This window comes from Perognathus longimembris, chromosome 7, assembly GCF_023159225.1.
Source record: "Perognathus longimembris pacificus isolate PPM17 chromosome 7, ASM2315922v1, whole genome shotgun sequence".
Taxonomy (NCBI): domain Eukaryota; kingdom Metazoa; phylum Chordata; class Mammalia; order Rodentia; family Heteromyidae; genus Perognathus; species Perognathus longimembris.
The window spans coordinates 13,958,697-13,980,941 of NC_063167.1; the positions used below are offsets into that span (position 1 = coordinate 13,958,697).

At 40.9% G+C, this 22,245-nt stretch overlaps 1 protein-coding gene across 4 annotated transcripts in view; it reads right to left on the reverse strand.

The window, feature by feature from the left end:
* Luzp1 (leucine zipper protein 1) overlaps positions 1–22,245 on the reverse strand; it is a 60,322-nt gene that overhangs the window by 34,894 nt on the left and 3,183 nt on the right. Inside the window, exons 1-2 of one of the 4 annotated variants that reach the window (XM_048350464.1) lie at positions 2,551–2,680; positions 1,632–2,191 (exon numbers count right to left, since the gene is read on the reverse strand). The exons of 2 other annotated variants lie outside the window; for them this stretch is intronic. The gene's annotated coding sequence lies outside the window, so the exon portion shown is untranslated. Of the gene's footprint in view, positions 1–1,631; positions 2,192–2,550; positions 2,681–16,614; positions 16,726–22,245 lie in introns of those variants that run through there. One more of the 4 variants, XM_048350466.1, reaches the window with a different exon arrangement.

The following is a 22,245-nucleotide window of genomic DNA, read 5'->3' on the forward strand; positions in this document are numbered from 1 at the left end:
CCAAACACATGCCCCTCTTTTATTTAGTACACTTGTGAACACCTGGTGTGTGCGTGTTTTATTATATTTATGGCTTTTACAACACAGAACTTTTTCAGCTTATTTTGACATTTTTATTAGCATACATTAGTTGTGCAAGGAGGATTTCACTGTGACATTTCCACACATGTAGACAACATACCCTGATCAACATCACCCCTCCATTACTCTCTACCATCCAATTACTCCCCCCTCTTAAAACAATCCAGCAGGTTTCATTGGGTTTTTTTTCATGCAAATGAATTACACGGGCCATATTCATCCTCATTCACCCTGTTAGCCCTCTCCCCTCCCTCTACTGCCTACCCCCCAACAGAATATCAGAACACCTGAAAATATGTAAAATAAGACATTCCTTAGTATTCCCACCAGTGTAATACTGCAAAAAATAAAATGATTACCCAGCAAAGATTTAGGGGGGGGGAAAAAGGAAAGAAAGGAAAGGACTCAACCAAGTTAATGATTTTTCATTGTTTATTTTGTGGGATTTGTTTGGTTTCTTTTGGGGGGGAAGGTGGGGGGCATCGTTTACTATGTAGCTCAAGCTGGCTTGCAAATCTCTCAACCAGTGGAAGTTTAAGTCATTTCTTTTTTTTTTTTTTTCTTTTTTTGACAGTCCTGGGGCTTGAATTCAGGACCTGGACACTATCCCTGAGCTTCTTTTGCTCACGGCTAGCACTCTACTACTTGAGCCACAGTGCTACTTTCTGGCCTTTTCTGTGTATGTGGTACTGAGGAATCGAACCCAGAACTCCATGCGTGCTTGGCAAGCACTCTACCACTAGGCCACATTCCCAGCCCCTTAAGTCATTTCTTAACCACATGGTGGCACATACATCTAATCCCAGAATTTGGGAGGCTGAAGCAGGAAAACCTCAAGTTCTATGGTAGATTGAGCTATATAGCAAGACCTTGTCTAAAATAGATAGGATAGACAGTATATTAGATAAATGAGAGGGAAAGGAAAAGAGAGAAAGGACAGACACAAACACTCTCATCAATAGCCTGAATCCTTCCTTCAGTGATTTTTATGGAGTACAATTTGTATTCCTCAGTGGTTTCCCATCATTTAAAATAATAACTCTACTAGCCAGAAGCCAGGGGCTCACGCCTGTAATTAGCTATTCAGCAAGCTGAGATCTGAGGATCGAAGTTCAAAGCCAGCCTGGGCAGGAAACTCCATGAGACTCCAATTACCCACCAGAAAACTGGAAGTGGCACTGTGGCTCAAGTAGTAAAGCACTAGCCTTGAGCTGAAGAGCTCAGGGGTAGCACCCAGGCCCAGAGTTCAAGCCCCAAGACCGACTAAATAAACAAACAAACAAACAAACAAATAAATAAATAAATGAAAAGGCCTCTACTAAATCCTCTCCTACCTCTTAACCTATCACAATCTTCTATCACCCTCTTTGATCCTTCCTCATCTCTGCTCCTTACACACTAGCCTTCTGGTCCTTTATACATGCCGGCTCTATCTGAGGATCTTCCTGCTACTGGCTTTCCTCCATCTTTCCCCAGATCTCCCTAGGGCTGCCACTACCTCCTTGTAATTCAGATCACATGCCAAATATAACTCCCTAGAAATGCCTTACCTGGTCCACAGAATAAAGCTGCATTCCTTTCCTCCCATTATTCCACTGTATCAAAGCGATTTTTTGTAGTGTATCCAAAACAATTGGAAATTTTCTCCAAACTAATGCATACACTCCATTCTGAAGGCAAAAAGTTTGGTCAGGGTTACTTACCACTGACTGTATCTTACTGCCCAGAATACTTTCAGGCCCACAAAAAAAAAGGCAGTAAATACTAACCAAAACCAGAATGAGTCTGTTCCCTCTTGGCTAATACTTAAGTTCTCAAGAACATTACATATTTTCTATTTTTGTTTTCCACATCACCTACAACACTAAATATACTGGAATCCTCAGATAAATTTTCAACTAGTAAGAGAAATACTCTTTTCAGATAAGTATCTCTAGTCACATCTTTAGATCAACACATATTCTCTAAAGAACTATCAGGAGCCAGGTGTCCTCCTAGTTTCTTACTTTTTCATTATCACACTCACCACTAATAGTAAGTTTCTTTTTGTTCTTTTTTCATTTATAATGGTGATGGGAATCAAACCCAGGGCCTTACGTGCTAGACAAACCTAGGGGCTGTGAATATGGCCTAGTGGCAAGAGTGCTTGCCTCGTATACATGAGGCCCTGGGTTGGATTCCTCAGCACCACATATACAGAAAATGGCCAGAAGTGGCGCTGTGGCTCAAGTGGCAGAGTGCTAGCCTTGAGCAAAAAAGAAGCCAGGGACAGTGCTCAGGCCCTGAGTTCACGGCCCAGGACTGACAAAAAAAAAAAAAAAAAGAAAATGGCCAGAAGTGGCGCTGTGGCTCAAGTGGTGGAGTGCTAGCCTTGAGCAAAAAGAAGCCAGGGACAGTGCTCAGGCCCTGAGCCCAAGGCCCAGGACTGGCAAAAAAAAAAAAAAAACAGCTTCTCTTTGCTAGACAAACCTTGTACCTACCAGTGAACTACAACCAGCCCTCATCACTAACATTCCAAAAAGCTCCATAATTAATCAAAAACAAGAAATTCTTTTCTGGCCAGACACTGGTGACTCACAACTGTCACCTTAGCTACTCAGGAGGCTGAGACCCATGGAGCAGTCAAGGTTCAAAGCCAGTCTGGGCAGAAAAGTCCACAAGACCCCATCTCCAAAATAACCAGCAAAAAGCAAGCCTGGAGACAAGGCTCAAATGGTACAGTGTCAACAAAACAAGTAAGGCTCGAGTTCAAACTCTGATACTGGCAAAAAAAAAAATAAAAGAAAAGAATTCCTGATCTCCCTCCTCCCCCATCCCAGTCTGGTGATTTCATTTTATTAACCAATGAAACACAACCAGTTACAACCGGACCTGCAGGGCACCATATAAACATAGTAGTTATTTTCTATGTGGAGACCACACAGAGAACTTTATTGTCCAATTGTATGTCAATCTCTCCCCTATTATTGTGCTTTCAGAGAATATTTCTCAAAAACTATAAGACATTCCTGAGAAATCTGGAGGCATGTGATTAGGGACTGAAAAGAAACAATCTTTTCCGGTGTGGTAATACTACAGTAGTTAGGTAGTACATTGTCCTCCTGAGGTTACACATCTGTAGCTTATCATATAGTTTAGAAGAAAAAATAAATTTCCTTTTTCTCCCAGTGCTGAAAGTCTCAGAGCACATGCTACGCAAGCATTCTACCACTCAGCTACATCCCTCACCTGAAAAAGAAAATTTATATATATATATACACATATACATACATATACAGCTAATAATAGCTATCTACATGTAGCTACATGTTTGGGTGGAAGGCACAGGAATAGAAGAAAGAAGGTCAGCAAATGCAGTCATTATATTATATAAAAATTGAACTACAAACTTAAGGGTAGAAATGGAAGAGAGAAAAATGAGGGAGAACAATGATCAAGATACACTGTACTCATAACTTGACTTATGGAATTGAAATATCTTCATTTAACTACTTAATAATACAATAGATACCTAGGTCTATGAGTCAATGGCTCATGCCTGTCATCCTAACTACACAGGAGGCTGAGATCTGGGGATTGCAGTTCAAAGCCAGCCCAGGCAGGAAAGTTTGTGAGACTTTGATATCCAATTAACCATGAGAAAACTGGACGTGGTAATGTGGCTCAAAGTGGTAGAGCGCTAGCAAAAGAAGCTCAGGGACAGCGCCCAGGCCCTGAGTTCAAGCCCCATGGCTGACAAAGAAAAAACAAAAATAGCTACCTAAATATAAGACAATTACAAAATCCAAGTGAAAGTATAAATAATATACTAGTCAATCAACTTTTCTATATTTAAATTTTTTCATTAGAAGTTGGTAAAGGAAAAGGCTTCACTTAAAAGGATTATTTAATGTATTTTTCTAACTGTAACTACTTGGGTGACTTTCAATTGTAGGTTTAACAAGTAAATCAAACCAAAATTAATCCAGAAACTGAACCTCATTAACCAATAATACTCAGAAATAGTAACAGGAAAAAACTACCAAAGACAAAACAGTCCATCCTAGGCCAAATCCTTTCTAGTTTTCATTTTGGCAGTACTGGGGATTGAACTCAAGGCCTTACAACTGTTGCAGGACAGGCACCCCACCACTTCAGCTACACTTCTAGTGGTTTTTTTAATTGGTTATCTGCAAAATGCTCAGCCTACAATACCCGTACTTGTGCTTCCTGTATCATTGGAGAGGCCAGGCATGTGCTACTGTGCCCAGCCACTGTGCTTCCAATGGAGATGGGCTGACAGGTACACACCATACCGAGCCACAGGTTGAGATGGAGAGTGTCATGAACTTTTAGGCCCAAACTAACATCAAATTGCTATCTCCCACCTCCACCTCTCAAGTAGCTAGGATTACAGTTTTGAGTCACAGTGACCAACTAGGTCTCTTCTTAAACAGCCTTGGGCTCAGAGGAGAAAGGCACTATGTTTTTGTTTTTGTTTTGCCAGTCCTGGAGCTTGGACTCAGGGCCTGAGCACTGTCCCTGGCTTCTTTTTGCTCAAGGTTAGCACTCTACCACTTGAGCCATAGCACCACTTCTGGCCCTTTCTATATATGTGGTGCTGAGGAATCAAACCCAGGGCTTCACTATAGGAGCCAAGCACTTTTGCCACTAGGCCATATTCCCAGGCCAGGGACTATGTTTTTTAACATTGCTTCTAAAGTACAAGTATGTCAGCACAATACATGCAAACTCAATCTTTCAGCCTTTTCTAATCTTTCGGTCTCAATAGAAAGAAATCTATAACAAGAAACTAAAAACCACAGAATCATTATGACAATGTATATAGAAAGGCCTCTCTAAGATCATGAGGATTGTTAATTATTGCTGTTGTTACTTAAATGGATGTTAAAAACTTTAACCAGGGGCTGGGACTATGGCCTAGTGGCAAGAGTGCTTGCCTCCCATACATGAAGAAGCCCTGGGTTCAATTCCCTAGCACCACATATACAGAAAACGGCCAGAAGTGGCGCTGGGGCTCAAGTGGCAGAGTGCTAGCCTTGAGCAAAAAGAAGCCAGGGACAGTGCTCAGGCCCTGAGTCCAAGCCCCAGGACTGGCAAAATAAATAAAAATAAATTTATTAAAAAAAAAAAAAAAACTTTAACCAGGGGCTAGGAATATGGCCTAGTGGTAGAGTGCTTGCCTCATATACATGAAGCTCTGGTCTGGGTTTGGTTCCTCAGCACCATATAGATAGAAAAAAGCCAGAAGAGGTGTTGTGGCTCAAGTGGTAAAATGTTGGCCTTGAGCAAAAAGAAGCCAGTGACAGTGCTCAGGCCCTGAGTTCAAGCCCCAGGACTGGCATTAAAAAAAAACAAACTTTGACCAAAGCTACAAATATAGTCACTGACTCAGGCAAAGATCATTGCTGGATACTGAAAACATTTGGTTAGAGAACAGGATATTCATTCTCTCAAAGTCATCCCACAGATTCTGACAAGGGAGAGGAAGTAACTTTACAATAGAAAGATAAACTTACCATCAACATGCCTTCGAAAACAACACAAGGGAAACACTTAGCATCATCGATGTACTATTTTGTGCCAAAAACATTTACCCTGAATCTAGGCACAAGGGAACAAACAAACCCAACTTATGGGACTGTAACTGGCCTAGACTCTTCAAAAGGAAAATGTTATGGCAGTCATACATACACACATACACACACACACACACGAAAGTTTGAGTAGGTTATTCTAGATTAAGGGTCTGAAAACTAAAGCTTTTATTAGAACACAGTCATGTCCATTTATTTATGTATTATTTATGACTGCTTTTTCTTCACAAGAGACAGTGTGGTCCACAAAGCCAAAAATATGAACTGTCTGGACTCATTATTTTAAAAGTTTTTGACTCCTACTCTTCATTTAGTGACATAACAAGCCAGGAATGTTTGTACATGTATATAATCCCAGTGATCAGAAAGCTAAGCAGGAGAATGGCAAATTCAAGACCAGCTGAGGATACACAGTAAATTGGAAGACAGTCTGGGACATAGACAATCTTTTTGGATTGCAGCACTTAACATTGGTAAAACATTAGTAAAAACCTAAAAGACTTTGGGTTATAATAATAAGATATATCTATCTATATTTACTGTAAAAAAAAATTAAACCAGGATGTGAAACATGTTGCAAGGGGAAAAAGGGGAGGGACATGAATAGAGAGAGGAGAGGTGAATAAATAGTCATCACAGCCAACGTGCATTATGTAAAAATTGAACTAGATAACTTGAGTGTGGGGAAAATGGGAGAGAAGGAAGGAAGAGATGACATTAACCAAAAAAGAAAAAAACAAAAACATTGTATGTATAACCTGATTTATGGAATTGTAACTCTTTTGTACAACTATTTAATAATAATAAAATTAGAAGAAATTTAAAACAAAAATTTTAATATGTGGATTTTAGAATAGCAATGAACCCACTGTTAATGTTATAATTTTTAATTGAAAAATATTATTTTCGGGGCTGGGAATGTGGCTTACCAGCAGAGTGCTTGCCTAGCATGCATAAAGCCCTGGGTTCGATTCCTCCGCACCACATAAACAGAAAAGGCCGGAAGTGGCACTAAGGCTTAAGTGGTAGAGTGCTAACCTTGAGCAAAAAGAAGCCAGGAACAATGCTTAGGCCCTGAGTTCAAGCCCCAGGACTGGCCAAAAATAAAAATAATAATACTATTTTCAGCCAGGCACAGGTGGCTCAACACCTGTATCCCAGCTACTCAGGAAGCTGAGCTCTGAGGATCACAGTTCAAAGCCAGCCGGGACAGGAAAGTCCATGAGACTCTTACCTCCTCCAATTAACCACCAGAAAACTGAAGTGGCGCTGTGGCTCAAAGTGGTAGAGCTCTAGCCTTGAGCAAAAGAGCTCAGGGACAGTGCCCAGGCCTTGAGTTCAAGTCCCATGAACAATAACAACAATAAAACTATTTTCAAAAAAGTAATGGAAGATTTATTTACTAGTCTTACTACAGATCCACAAGCCTCTCTAGCATCTACGTTGCACTCTTACATCTGCTTCCACATTTATCATTTTAATGTAGTATTTGTTTTATCTACTGCACGAGTATAATTACTACCAATACAATTTAGTATTGCTTCTACAATTCATGTTAAGGCACCAGCAGCTTGAACTACCATTGACGGTTTTTGTATCATTAGTATAATGTTACCACAGAGGAGATACAAATGATGTCCTGGTATTAACTGAAATTGTTTTGATCCCTTACAGGGTTCTCAGGACACCCCACCCCACCCCCATGAATCCACAGATGATCTTTCAAGAACGACTGACTGATCTAAAGGGCTGTGGATGCTCATATTGCCACTGATGCAACTGTTGAGTTTTGGAAAATTCCAAAATAAATGAGGGCCAGAAGTGGTGGTTCATACCTGGAATCCCAGATGACTCAGGAGAAAAGGTAGGAGGATGGCAAAACCCTGACTCAAACAGCAAACAAAACCCACAAGACAAAACACAAAAATGTGCTCAATATCTTAGCCACAGATGAAAGCAAACCAAAACCAACTTCACACCCAGCAGTGTGATTAAAAGACAGGTGTTATAATGATATGGAAAAATAAGGCCCTGGAGCCCTCAGGGTCTTGGATTCAGGCTTCCTCAACTCTGCCACCCTGTCTATCTTTCATGATCCACATCTGTGACTTGACATATCTGCTTATCTCATGACCCCATCATGTGTGAACCATCTGACCTGATATACTGTGAACTAGTCACTATTTTCATCTCTCCTTGTGTATCTCCCTGGATGCTCAACTCACTCCCTCTGACACAAATACAAACCACAGGGGCTAAGGAGAGATGTTCACAGCAGGTGAGATCCAGGGAGATAGAGCCTTTGTGTCACTATTCTCTGAGAGTCTCAGGAATAGGCAGAGCCTGCCACATGGAGTATGTGGCAGAGGCTTGCCAGGGGTCAGTCAGAAGTAGAGAAAAACAGAGACTGACTGCTAATGGGTATGAGCAGTCAATATTGTACAACCATCACACTCTATATAACCCTGCAAATATATTTTAAAAGACCACTGGATTCGAGCATCAGTAAATCACTCTATAATCCTAGCTACTCAGGGGGATGAGATCTGAAAATTAAGGTTCAAAGCCATCCCAGGTAGACAGATCCAAGAGACTCTTATCTCCAATTAATCAGCAAAAGCTAGAACTGGAGATATGGCTCAAGTGGTAAAGTTCCAGCCATCAGTAGAAAAAAGTAGAGTTGTTGTTTTTTTCTAATATACTTCACTGCTGTTTTTTTGTTTTTTCCTTTCTGTTTATGGGGAACTGAGGAATGGAACCCAGGCTTCATGCATGCTAGGCAAGCACTCTACCACTAAGCCACATTCCCAGCCCCATTATTGTTTTAGAGGTGATATACAGCAGGCTTACCTTCACATATGTCAGGTAATAAGTACATTTCCTTTCGCATAGTATCAGCTGTTCCCTCATTCTCCCCCATTCCCTCCCTCTCTCATCTTCACCCACAAGTCTCATAGTTCACTTTCATCAATGTCCAATGAGCTCCAATGCTGCACTTTTTCGCCCTTTTCCCTCTGATTCTGTGCCCTATCCCTCCACCTTCTCACAGATGTGCACATGAAAGGTAAAGAACAGAGTCATCTGATAGAGGAAAAACAAGAAAAAAGTCCTTTGTTTCCATATCTATGGAGTTTGTTTCAGTATGTGTATTATTTTATATACATATGAAGAGGTGCCTGGGTATTGCATCTTTGTGATTTTCTTCTAAGACTATCCTCTTTTGGCCTCTCTGTATATGAGTATCTAGAATTTTGTGTATTTTGTCATGTCCAATTGCTTTTTGTTTTTGTCATTTCTGGGGCTTGAACTCAGGGCCTAGGCACTGTCACTGAGCTTCTTTTGCTCAAGGCTAGCACTCTACCACTCTGAGCCACAGCACCACTTCTGGCTTTTTTTTTTTTTTTTTTAATGTAGTGCTGAGGAATCAAACCCAGGGCTTCATGCATGCTGGGCAAGCACTCTACCACTAGGCCACATTCCCAGCTCTGTCCCATTGCATTTTAGATCTAGCCTCCGCATACCAGGGAGAACATACACCATTTGTCTCTCTGAGCTTGGTTTACCTCACTTAACATGATTTGTTCTAGTTCCATCCATTTCCCTGCAAAAGCAGAGGTTTTGAGCAAGAGTCCAACGCCCTCAGTTCAAGCCTCAGTACTGGCTATGCACACATGCACAAGCAAACAAACACATATACACATATATACACACACACACACACACACACACTCACTCATAGAATTGCATCTTTAAAGTGAACTAATTGGGCCGGGTGCAGGTATAGGTGCTTGTACTGAACTAGACCTAGCTACTCAGTAGGCTGAGATCTGAGGATCTGTGGTTTGAAGCCAGCCCAAGTTGAAAAGTTATGAGACTCTTACCCCTAACCACAAATCCAGAAGTGGAGCTGTGGCTCAAGTAGTAGAATGCTAGCCTTCAGCACAAAAGCTCAGGGACAGTGCACAGGCCCAGAATTTAAGCCCTAGGGTGGGGGAGGGAGGGGAATTTATTAGTCTGGCGATGCAGTTCAAGTGATAAAAGACCTACCTTTCACATTCTAGGCCCTATATTCAAACCCCTCCAATTTTATCACAGATGTGTATACATTTTTTTTTCTTTTCAATAGACTCTTGTAATAATATTGCCAGGTTGCTCTTAAACTCCTGACTGAGCTCAAGTGACCCTCCCACCTCACTCTTGAGTAGCTGGAATTACAGGCACACACTATCACATCTGGCTCTTTTTTATACACATACAGAGACTCCAGAGTGATCCCTAAGTTGGAAATAGAAAAATATCAACACAGAGTAAAAGCATCAAAGTTTCCATTTGGTAACTAGTAGTAACTGGTGTGGTATGACTCAGGTAGCTTTTCCATATATTTCTTCCAAAGAACTACTATCTTAAAGTATTTACATCAGCTGGGTTTTTTTCATATATTCTTTACCATAAAAATGGAGCACCAAATAAAAACTTGTACAAAGAACTGTCCACTCATCTATCCTCATTTAACTTTTATAATAAATCAGAGATAAATACAAATATCCCAATTTTAATAAGAATTTCAACTTCAGAGAGGTTAAAAACAGCTCACAAGACTACATCCATGTAGCCCGTAAAGTATTATAAATTTATTATTGTACTTAATCCTCCCAATAGCCCTAAGAACTAGGTATTATCGGTATCTTTGTTTTACAGATAGAAAACAGGGGTTCAAGGAAACTAAGCAATTTTCTCAATGTTATATTTGTATGAAAAAGCAGAACTGGGATTAAATCCAAGGCTGCCACTACTACTAAAGCTCTTGTCCACTAAAACACATTGCTAGCCTCAATCATTCAATCTCACCTAATATGCTTTATGCTCACAATCTCAACACATTTTCTGAGGAAACTCTTCCTAAAATATATTAGACATAAGGGGACTCTCACTGGAGAAATGCTAGGGCCAATACAAGGTTACTACTGCTCACAAACTCTTCAGGCTTTCCAATGCCATAATTTACAGAAGCAATGCACATAGTAAGCACAGAGTAAATATTTTTAGTTTCAGTCTTTGCCATTTCACCCATTTTCCACATAAACAAACACCTAGAAAGTTTTGTTCCAAAGCAATCATGTAATCTTGAAACTGGGCTACATATCCATTAGGTTACACATTTTACTATCTGTGCTCTTTTGGCAATGTTTTCTAGTTTTTGTGAGGGAGAAAGAAGTGCTGAGAATTGAACTCAGAGCCCTAACTCTTGCTAGGCAAATACTCGAAGTCACCCCACCAGTTCACAAATATTAATTGTAATACATCATATTATGCAAATGTTTATTGGTGCAAATGCTATACTGGGGCTTGAACTTGGCCTGTCCATGCTCTCACTTGGCTTTTTTGCTCAAGGCTGGTGCTTTGACACTTGAGCCACATTCCACTTCTGGATTTTTGCTAGTTAATTAGAAATAAAGAGTCTCACAAAGTTTTCTGCCCAGGCTAGCTTCAAACACTGGTCTTCAGATCTCAGCCTCTTGAATAGCTAGGATTACAAGCATGAGCCACAGGCATCTGGCCTTTTTCTTGAGACAGGAGTTTCACCATTCAGTCTAGGCTGACCTAGAATTTGTTATAGAAACCAGAATGGCCTTAAACTCACAATCCTCCAGCCTTAGCCTCCTGGATACTGGGATTATGCACCATTATACCTAGCTATATTTCTAATATATTTTTCCAATAATTTTATAATACACTTAACATTGCCACTGAGTCAACAAGTATCTTTAAGTTCTACCACTATAAGCCTATAGCTATGTAGTATCTTCCAGGTAATGATAATATTGCAAGTTCACCTCTTAGTACAAATAGTTGCATTTTTAAAAATTCTATATTTAATCCAATCTCAAGCTGAAAGGGTAGAGTGAAATGCAGTTCATATAGGCAAGCAATGATATTGAGTCCAAAGTTCTTTACCCTCTCTGAACTGAGTAATCTCTTAACTAGACCAGGAATATGTGAAGACAGAGAATGATTCAAATCTCTAAGGAAGACATCAGGAAGCAAGTCTTCAAAGATCCTTTAACAAATCAATAATCAAAAATTGCTTTACAGGCTGGGAATAAGGCCTAGTGGCAAGAGTGCTTGCCTCATATACATGAAGCCCTGGGTTCAATTCCCAAGCACCACATATATAGAAAATGGCCAGAAGTGGCGCTGTGGCTCAAGTGGCAGAGTACTAGCCTTGAGCAAAAAGAGGCCAGGGGCAGTGCTCAGGCCCTGAGTCCAAGGCCCAGAACTGGCTGGCAAGCTGGCAAGCAAGCAAGCAAGCAAGCAAGCAAGAAAGAAAGAAAGAATTGCTTTACTCAAGCCAGCCACCCATGGTTCATGCCTGTTAATAGTAGCTATTCAGGAGGCTGAGATCTGAGGATTGTAATCCAAAGCTGGACTGGGCAGGAAAAGTCCATAAGATTCTTATCTCCAATTAAACACACACACACACACACACACACACACACACACACACACACACACACACAGCTCGAGGTGGCTCAAGTGGTAGAGTGCTAAAAATAAATAAATAAATAACTCAGGGATAGTGCCTAGGCCTTGAGTTCAAGACCCAGGACCAGCACACCCCTCCTCCCCCTAAACAAGTCATTTTTCATGTCATCTCAAACATTTTGAGGAAGGACAGTACTAGGAACTGAAAACCCATGTCATCTCACTCAATTTGTATAAGTCTAATCCACATTTGTTTACAATACATCCCAGCTATCTCTACAACTGAAATGGCCTGAGCAAATTCAGGTCAAAATCTTTTTTTCTTTTTTTTGGTCCAGGATGGGGGACTCAAACTTAGTATCTGACACTTAACTTGCTTTCACTCTCTGGCTGGTGCTGTACCACCTGAGCCACACCTCCAACCTTATCAGGTCAATATCTTAACAGACTCCACCAAGGAACTGTCACAGGACACTGTTGCTATCACACTCTAGAAATAAGCTAGAAAAGTCCTTGACACTGAAATGCTCATTGTAATTATTTTTGCTGTGACAGAATCAGATATGTTGTTTTCTTCTGAAAGTAGCCCGTGAAAATCAAACTAAAACAAGATAACATATTTTTTTTCCTTGGGCCATTCATTAGTATTATTTTGGGGGGTTTTTTAACCAAAGGATTCAATCCATTATCACTCTTTCAAAAAATCTGCTCTGACAAAGACATAAAATTATTGTTTATATTATAGTTTTAATCACAGTCAAGATCAGAAGCAGGCCATCTACTTATATACTCAAGCTACAACAGGATGAAAGAGAAACAGAAAGAGCAGGAAGACTGGCAAGTCAAATCAATTATTTACTTAAGTCCACAAGGTACAGAGCCCTGTAAGATGCACAGTGCCAACCCACTTCACCCCCCCATCTTCTGGACAGAATAAGCCACAAGAGGAAGACCAGAGTCCAACTGCCAGTCAAGTACCACACAGAATGACCTTGCCAGGCTAGATGCCAAACCCATGTTTTTATCTTAGCCTAGTCAAAGAACAGAGGATGGACAGCTCAAATATAGCAGAAGATTAAGAAAGACAAAAGCCATGAAAAACACCTGGTTACATGCTGCATTGGATCTTCTGAAAGTACATTTATACTAACAAGAGAAATGATAGAGTAAAAGGAAAGCTGTATATAAAGTACTCTTAAGGGCAGAATGAGGCAGGTGCCTGTGGCTCACGCCTGTAATCATAGCTACTCAAGAGGCTGATATCTGAGCATCGCCATTCAAAGCCAGCTAGATCAGACAAGTTCCCGTGACATTCTCCAATTAACCACTAAAAAACCGGAAGTAGAGCTGTAGCTCAAAGTGGTGGAGCCACAGCCTTGAGCGGAAGAGCTCAGGAACAGCGCCCCAGCCTTGAGTTCAAGCCCCACAACCGACAATGGTTTTTATTGACTTATTTTAAGAGACTTCAGTGAGTTAGCAGCCTGAAAGGAAGGTCTCAAAGAGGGAAGACTCAGATAAGAGTGATAAAGAGTGAAGTGCTAACTAGACATAGTGGCACACACCTGTAAACTTGGAACTAGGAAGGCTAAAGCAGTAAGGTTTTTCCAAATTTGAAGCCAAACTGAACTACAGAGTGAGACCCTGTCAGAAATCCTAGTGAAGTACTAGGCAAAGTAAAAACTAGGGAATGCTAAAAAGAAAACTAATCCATGTAGACTCTGGAAGTCACCGAAGCAATAAATATGGAAAGAGAGCAGATGATAAGGACTCTGAAAACCTAGATGCAAAAAAGACAAAAACAGCCAGAGAACCAGATGCCGGTGGCTCATACCTATAAATCCTAGCTATGCAGAAGGAGGCTGAGATCTAAGGACTGCATTTCAAAGCCAGCTTAGGCAAGAAAGTCAATTAGTCTTAGTTCCAATTAATCATTACAAAGCTGGAAATGGAGGTGGGTGTCAAGTAGTAGAGCACTAGCTTTAAGCAAAAAGGTTCAAGAACAGTGCCCAGGCCCCAAGTTCAAGCCCTGGGAGTGGCCCAAAAAGAAGACAAAAACAATAGTCCAGGGGGACAATAAAAAATTAAAAAAAAAAAAAAAAAAAAAGGGGCTGGGGATATGGCCTAGTGGCAAGAGTGCTTGCCTCGTATACATGAGGCCCTGGGTTCAATTCCCCAGCACCACATATACAGAAAACGGCCAGAAGTGGTGCTGTGGCTCAAGTGGCAGAGTGCTAGCCTTGAGCACAAAGAAGCCAGGGACAGTGCTCAGGCCCTGAGTCCAAGCCCCAGGACTGGCCAAAAAAAAAAAAAAAAAAAAAAAAAAAAAAAAAAAAAAAATTAAAAAAAAAAAACAGAAAAAAATGATTGCTCCCTTCCTTGCCTGAGGCGTTGCAGAGTATTCTGCAAAAATAGAGTAATAGTATTCATTACTAAATAAGTCTTACTTTCAGTTATGGATTGGGAGATAAAGGGTATTGGAAGATTAACAACCTAGGACTTTGCTCACACTTGAACACAGGTCCTACCAGACACAGTACAAATGGCTGGTAAAGGAACATCAAGAATGAAGTAGAAGGAGGTGGGGCTGACCTTTATAATACTGAGGCAATAACAGTAGGGAGAACTTTGAAGTAATTATCAGCGGCAAAGATGAAGGAAGAAGAGTAGGTACGCTAAAGACCACATGGCCGCAGAGGACAAGGTGAAGGAACAACAGGGACATACCCAAAAAACAAAAACAAAAAAAACAAAAAAAAAAAAACATGCTAAGTACTGCAATCTGAAGACAGAGGTTCAAAGCCAGCCAAGATAGACAAATTCTTGATTCTTATCTCCAGAATAAACAACAACAACCACCTGGATGTGCTAGGAGGCTGGTGGCTCCCACCTGCAATCCTAACTACTCAGGAGGCTAAGATCTAAGGATCAAGGTTCAAAGCCAACCCAGCAGCAGGAAAGTCCGAGACTTGTATATCCAATTAATCACTAGAGGGGGGGGAAAATGGAAGTGGAACTGTGGCTCAAAGGGGTAGAGCACTAGCCTTGAGCAAAAAAGCTCAGGGACAGCGAACAGGCCCTGAGTTCAAGCCCCATGAACAACAACAACAAAAAAAGGAAGTGGTGGCTGAGCTCAAGTGGTAGAGCACAATCCTTGAATGAAAAACCTGTGAGGGCAGGAGATCCTGAGTTTCCAAGCCTCAGTACAAAAAAAGGCTTCACCAATAACCAGCCCACCATTTTTAACTGGAATGATCTTCAAAAATCTACTTTCCCAGAAGCTTCACCCTGAAACATTCTTTTTTTTTTTTTTTTTTTTTGCCAGTCCTGGGCCTTGGACTCAGGGCCTGAGCACTGTCTCTGGCTTCTTTTTGCTCAAGGCTAGCACTCTGCCACTTGAGCCACAGCGCCACTTCTGACCATTTTCTGTATATGTGGTGCTGGGAATTGAACCCTGGGCTTCATGTATACGAGGCGAGCTCTCTTGCCACTAGGCCATATCCCCAGCCCCTGAAACATTCTTTAATTTCATTTGCCAAAAATGAATTTGCTGAACTGTGTCAACAGTTTGTTTGTTTTTTGAATTGGACATTTGTTTTTAATAGGGATTTGTTAAGAGTTCTCAAAGGACAGAAGGGACATTATCCAAAAGATAAATGAATGCCATATGACTAGAACTAGAGCTAAAATCATAGTTGGTCTTTTAAGTCCCCTTTTCACACACAGATAGACTGGACAAGCATAGGGCAACACTAGTAAATATTTGGATAGCACTTCAACATGAATTACTGACCCATTCTTATTCTTAATCTTGTGCTGCCTAACCCAAAGAAAGAGTAACATAAAAAAACATGCTTTGGGAAGCAACTGAAAATTCTAACTCTACCAGTCCCCCCAAAGACATTTCTTTAGTCTCTATGAGCTCCACTTTGTCTATAAAGCTGAATTAATATTACCTATTTCACAGGGGGCAGTTGTTTCTTAAGCCTCTATTAGCCCCATTTTATCTATAAAGCTGGAATAATAAAGGTTCAAGTGTTAATACATGTCCAAGTACCCACCTATACACAGTGTTACTGTCTACAGTAATTGTTTACTCATAGTAGACAGAAAATTATTTTAACTAATACTCATAAACTAAGCCACCAAGTTGAACCACAGATTACTACTACTACAGTTAATATAAATTCTGTTATGCCACAATAAAAAAAATCCTAATGTAACAAATGCATCCCAAAAATTCCTCTCCATTTGACAATTAATCTACTTAACAATGATGGTACTGATTAGGTACAATTTCCATACCTAAACTTACACAATGTTTAGTGGTTGAAAATGTACTATTTTTTCCAAGTACTTCCAAAAGATCCAGACCAATTTCAGAGAATCTCATCACCATTCAAATACATGGAGTTATAAAACAAAATACAGAAGCACACAGTGTGGTGATGCACACCTGTAACCACAGCATTTTAAACCTAGGAGGCTGAGGTTGGAGGATCACAAGTTTTGAGTCCAGTCTAACCTACCTACTGAGTTGAAGGCCAGCATGAGATATATAGCAAGCCTATATATAAGGAAAATAAAATGCACAGAGATGTAAAATAATACTATGTCCTACCCTTCCTTCTCTGACTTTAGTTAACTAATGCAAGTATTTCTCAGTTCTATCAAGCTCATATTTGTAGTTACCTTGATTTTTTACTTTCTCTGTCATCGTCATATCCTATCTCTTCCTTTCTCAAAGCCTCTCCAATATATCTTTTTCTCACTTCAATTCCTAAATTCATGCCCTGATCATAAGAGCTTCTAAAATGAAAAAAAAAAAAAAAAGTTTTGTGCCAATCCTAGGGCTTGAACTCACCCTGGCACTATCCTGGAACTATTTTGCTCAAGGCTAACATCCTACCACGTGAGCCACAGCCCTACTTTTTGGTGATTTTCTGTGTTGGAGATAAGAGTCTCATGGGCTTTCCTGCCTAGGCTGGCTTTGAACCATGATCTTCAGATCCCAGCCTCCTGAGTAGTGAAGATTACAGGCATGAGCCACGAAAGCCCAGATAAAATGAAACATTTACCTTCCTTTCCAATAATGTACTGATTTCCAGCTGATCAATCAGTTTATGATTCCAAGTATATCAAGTCACTGCCGAATTTGTAAACTTTCACTGGTTCCCAAAAGTTGGCCAGATCAATTCTCAAGCGTGACTATTGATGCTGTTCATATTCTGACTGAACATTACTCATTAGTCTTAACTCCTCCCAGTCTATAACCTAAGCAGACAAGTATACACATGTCCAATCAATCAAAGTTTACTCCAATCACAGTATCTTTGGCCTTGTTTTGCCCTACCCTGGAAAACTAGTCCTCTTTCTACCTATTCAAATCCTACTGACCCATCACTGTAAAACTCCAGTCTAGCCGAGGTGGCTAGACTGGTCGCTCACTCCTGTAATCCTAGCTACTCAGGAGGGTGACATCTGAGGATAGCAGTTCAAGCCAACCCAAGCAGGAAACTCTGTGAGATTCTCATCTCCAATTAATCACAGAAAAAGCCAGAAGTGGTGCTGTGGATCAAGTAGTACAGCACTAGCCTTGCAAAAAGGAGCTCAGGGACAGTGCCCAGGCCCAGAGTTCAATCCCTAGAAACAGAAAAACAAGTAACAAAAAATTCCAGTCAGGGGCTGGGGATATGGCCTAGTGGCAAGAGTGCTTGCCTCATATACATGAAGCCCTGGGTTCAATTCCCCAGCACCACATATATAGAAAACGGCCAGAAGTGGCGCTGTGGCTCAAGTGACAGAGTGCTAGCCTTGAGCAAAAGGAAGCCAGGGACAGTGCTCAGGCCCTGAGTCCAAGGCCCAGGACTGGCCAAAAAAATAATAATAAATGAAACAAATAAATAAAAATTCCAGTCAAACTGCCTCCCTGGAGCCCTCACCAACTTCAGCCCAGACTAATCTCAGTAAACTACACAGCAATTCTCACATAAATTAGAAGTAAAACAGACTTCTTAGTCACTCTACACTAAATCTCAGCCTCTTGAGTAGCTAGAATTACAGGTGTAGGCTACCAGCACCCAGCATACAGTTTCGTAATAAGGCTAAATTATTCAATATTTAAAACTTCAAGATTGGGTAGCAGTGGCTCACACTTGTAATCCTAGCTACTTAGGAAGCAGCAATTTGAGGAGCGAGTTCAAAGCCAGGTCCAGGTAGAAAAATCCATGAGACTTTTATCTCCAATTAACCACAAAAAGCCAGAAGTGAACTTGTGGCTCAAGTGGTAGAGTATTAGCCTTGAGCAAAAAAAGCTCAAGAACAGTGCAAAGGATATGTATACTTTTACTTACATACACACACACACACACACACTTTAAAAAGGCATAGTAATTTTTTTTTTTTTTTTTGGCCAGTCCTGGGACTTGGACTCAGGGCCTGAGCACTATCCCTGGCTTCTTTTTGCTCAAGGCTAACACTCTGCCACTTGAGCCACAGCGCCACTTCTGGCCGTTTTCTGTATATGTATGTGGTGCTGGAGACTCAAACCCAGGGCTTCATGTATACGAAGCAAGCACTCTTGCCACTAGGCCATATCCCCAGCCCCATAGTAACTTATTTCTTTTTTTTATTTTTTTGCTGGTCCTAGGGCTTTAACTCAGAGCCTGGGCTCTATCCCTGAGCCTCTCTGTGCTCAAGGCTAGTACTCTACCACTTGAGCCACAGCACCACATCCAGCTTTTTCTGTTTAGGTGGTACTGAGGAATTGAACCCAGGGCTTCATGCATGCTAGACAAGCAGTCTATCACTAGGCCACATTCCCAGGCTAGGTATAGTAATTTTTAAAGTTTTATTTAAGTTTCTAATAACACACATTCTCAAAATGACTGTCCAACTAAAACAGGAATATAGGGACACATACAAATAAAAGGGCTCCAGGGAACAAACTAACCTGATGGAAGCTTTTAGATACAATATAAAATAGGTACTAGTGGCTCACACCTGTAATTCTAGCTACCCAGGAAACTGAGATCTGGAGGACCATAGTTCAAAGCCAGTCCGAGCAGAAAAGTTTGAGATTCTATCTCCATCAACCAGCAAAAAGCCAGGCTGAGTGGATGGCTCAATTGGTAGAGTACCAGCCATGGCATGAGACCCTCAGTTCAAGCCCCAATATCACCAACAAAAATAAAAAACAACCAAAGGAATAGATGAAAACTACAATTTTTATAAAGGTTAGCAATGCTGTTACATTGCAGCTCAAACTTTAGTATTTAAAATCTTGATCCCGGCTGGGAATATGGCCTAGTGGCAAGAGTGCCTGCCTCCTACACATGAAGCTCTCAGTTCGATTCCCCAGCACCACATATATGGAAAACAGCCAGAAGGGGCGCTGTGGCTCAGGTGGCAGAGTGCTAGCCTTGAGCGGGAAGAAGCCAGGGACAGTGCTCAGGCCCTGAGTCCAAGGCCCAGGACTGGCCAAAAAATAATAATAATAATAAAGTAAAATAAAATAAAATCTTGATCCCAACACCTTACCACAGTAAAGCAAAAAGTAGAAAATAAAGCCAGGTGCTGTTGGCTCACACCTGTAATCCTAACTACTAAGGAGGCTGAGTTCTGAGGGTCACAGTTCAAAGCCAGCCCGGGCAGAAAAGGCCATGAGACTCCTATATCCAATTAACCACCAGAAAAATAGAATGTCACTGTGGCTCAAAGTGGCAGAATGCTAGCCTTGAGCAAAAGAACTCAGGGGCGGCGGGCCCAGGCCTTGAGTTCAAGCCACACAACCACAAAAATAAATAAATAAATAAATAACTTAAAATTTGAGTATCAACCTAGTTAAGCTCTAATAATCTGCCCCTCACTAGCACTGGCAATAACTGCTATGAGCTCAACTCCCTCATGGATAAAGTAAGGATAATGACTATCTCACAGAGTTATTATTTTCTCCCTACAGTAACTCAAAATGTTGAGTAAGTAGTCTTGAGGGTATTTTAATTTAATTATTCTCTCCTATAATGGTATATGAAGAGCCAACCCTTGATAAAAACAAGAATTCATATTTGTAGATGGGAGAGGAAGCATATATAGAGAAATAAAACAAATAGAAAGAAGAAAAACAAAGAAGTAGAAATGGGGCTTTTAGAAACTCAATAGCTGAAGTTTCAAGCATTTCCTAAGTCAGAAATAGAGACTTTGAACTAAAGCAAATGGGTCAGGTTCAGAGACTAAAGAAATTAGAAAAAGGAAGAAAATAATCTTGTGTTCTCTCAGAAAGCCACAAATTCTACCTAATACATTCTTCCTTCTATGGAATGTTAGCTAAAACAACACAGAGATTAACATTAAGGATATTTCACCACAGGTGGTAGACCAAGACTTTCAACCATTTTACAGCATCCCCACCTTTAAGTATTATTTGGACATGTTATGTTAATCATAACACATAACTTCTTAAGTAGGAACTACCATTAGAAATGAAAACAAAAGGGGCTGGGAATGTAGCTTAGCAATAGAATGCTTCCCTAGCATGCATGAAGTCCTGGGTCTGATACCTTAGAACCACATAAACAGAAAAAGCCAGGAAGTGGTACTGTGGCAAGCACAAAGAAGCCAGGGACAGTGCTCAGACCCTGAGTTCAAGCTCCAGGACTGGGGGGAAAAAAAAGAAAGAAATGAAAACAAAAAGAAGTTCAACTCCTTAATATATCTTTGGTAATTTTTCCTCAAAAACATATATCCTATGGCCTAAAAGTAACTAAAATGTACTTCCTCACAAACTTATCTTTCCCTTGATGACACAAGTGCTTCTCCCTCTCCTAATTCACTTCACCATGAAATATCTAAATTTCCCTTGTTTCTTACAAAGTTGGCACATTGAGTCTCCAGTGTCCATTGATGTTACAGAAGAGGATGGGAATATGGCCTAGTGGTAAAGTGCTCTCCTCGTATACATGAAGCCCTGGGTTCGATTCCTCAGCACCACATATACAGAAAAAAGATGCTACAGAAGAGCACTGGAACCTCCTATCATTCTGTCTTTGTTGTTTTGTTTTGTTTTTTTTGCCAGTCCTGGGCCTTGGACTCAGGGCCTGAGCATTGTCCCTGGCTTCTTTTTGCTCAAGGAGCCACAGCGCCACTTCTGGCCATTTTCTACATATGTGGTGCTGAGGAATCGAACCCAGGGCTTCATGTATATGAGGCAAACGCTCTTGCCACTAGGCCATATTCCCAGACCCCTCCTAACATTCTGCTACCTATTCCCCAAAAGAAACAATTTAAAAGAATAAAGAGCCAGGTACTAGTGGCTCATGTCTGTTATCCTAGCTACTCAGGAGGCTGAGATCTGAGGAGCCAGGTTCAAAGCCAACCCAGGCAGGAAAAGTGTGTGAGACTCTTGTCTCCAATTAACCACCAGAAAATGGAAAGTGGTGCTGTGGCAAGTGGTAGAGTGCTAGCCTTGAGCTGAAGAGCTCAGGGTCAACGCCCTGGCACAGAGTTCAGGCACCATGATCTAGATAGATAGAGTCATAACCAGCAAGAGCAGAAAGACCCTCAAGATTCTTTGTCAACCAGAAAAAGAAAGCTGACAGAAAGCAAGGTTCAAGTGATGGAAAGCCAACTGTGAGCAAGAAAAAGCCTATAAGAGCTTAAGACTTTGGACTGGGAATGTGGCTTAGCGGTAGAGTGCCTAGCATGCACAAAGCCCTGGGTTCGATTCCCCAGTACCACATATATGGAAGTGGCCAGAAGTGGCGCTGTGGCTCAAGTGGCAGAGTGCTAGCCTTGAGCAAAAGGAAGCCAGAGACAGTGCTCAGGCCTTGAGTCCAAGGCCCAGGACTGGCAAAAAATAATAATAATAAAATAAAAACAAATTATATCCAAATAATGCATACATATACTCATTCAGCATTTACTAGCCACTTGATATGTGTATCTAAATTTATAGCAAATCTTTCAGCCTGGGCTATCTGGTGCTTTACTGTGAGTTGGCACTGTCCCAAAATACTGTTACATGAAAAATGGTTCAGTTTCTGATCATGAGTGATACTTTAATGATGGCCTCTACAGTGGAAGGATCACT